We start from the raw sequence: 1075 nt of genomic DNA, 5'->3' as shown, positions 1-1075 counted from the left end.
TGGATTCTGTTCTGTTGTGTTTTTTTTTTCTGTTGTTATTGTCTGTGTTTTTGGACCGAGTGTGTCCTTAATAAAAGTTTTTTTTGAACATCAAAATATTCATTCACCATTAATGGGGAAGGAAATGCTTAGAATGAAGGTAAACATAACTTTGTTTACAATTAAACTCCACAGAGTAGCTACCTTTTAATTTAGGGCCCCATGAAATCCATTATGAATTAATAAAACTTTAAACAGTTTAATCAATCTTTTAAAAAAATTTAATCATATGAAATTTAATTTACAACCAAACATTGAATTTTTATTTTTTTGTCAATTAAGATGCTGGACAACTGTATAAATTAATAGGGAAAAAAATTGGTTGTATGATATTTCTTAAAAATATATAATATTATTATTATTACGTTGAGAATTACGTTTTAGTATACAGTAGTAATATATTTCTGTCATAATTTCTTCAAGTTAAAACAAACTTTTATTTTTGACGGATTGTTCTCATATATTGACAGGCAGACAAAGAAAACACTGTGAAATCGTGGCATAGACATGCCATTCATACGTAGACATGCAGACATATTTGCCACATTCACTGACTGGCTGTTGTCACATTTATTTCTGCTGTGTGATCTGTTATTAAACTAATCCATAGTGTGCGGGCACCACGTTGATACCACTGGTCTAGGCCTAGGGATGCTAACTTCCGGAAGGAAGGAAAAAGGAAAATCCAGTTCCTGATAAAGGGATTAAATTTACTGATGAAATTTAATTCCTTTCTACCTGAGAAGGGGAAAACGTCTCAGGTTACTTATGTAACCATGGTTCCCTGAGTAGGGAACGAGACACTGCGTCCTCTAGGGGTCGCTATGGGGAACACCTTGTCGTGACCCGTGTCTGAAGCATACATTGAAAAAACACCAACTCGTTGGCCGGCGACAGCCATGACGTCACTACCGGTGCGACTATAGTATAAATAGGCGCCAGGAGCACACATCATTCAATTCTTCGTCTGAAGCTTGCGTCCGCAGCATGGCAAGAAACCTAGAGGACGCAGTGTCTCGTTCCCTACTCAGGGAAC

The sequence above is a fragment of the Sinocyclocheilus anshuiensis genome, unplaced genomic scaffold, assembly GCF_001515605.1.
Source record: "Sinocyclocheilus anshuiensis isolate Anshui unplaced genomic scaffold, SAMN03320099.WGS_v1.1 scaffold70, whole genome shotgun sequence".
Classification (NCBI taxonomy): domain Eukaryota; kingdom Metazoa; phylum Chordata; class Actinopteri; order Cypriniformes; family Cyprinidae; genus Sinocyclocheilus; species Sinocyclocheilus anshuiensis.
Note: the sequence above shows the minus strand (reverse complement) of the source record.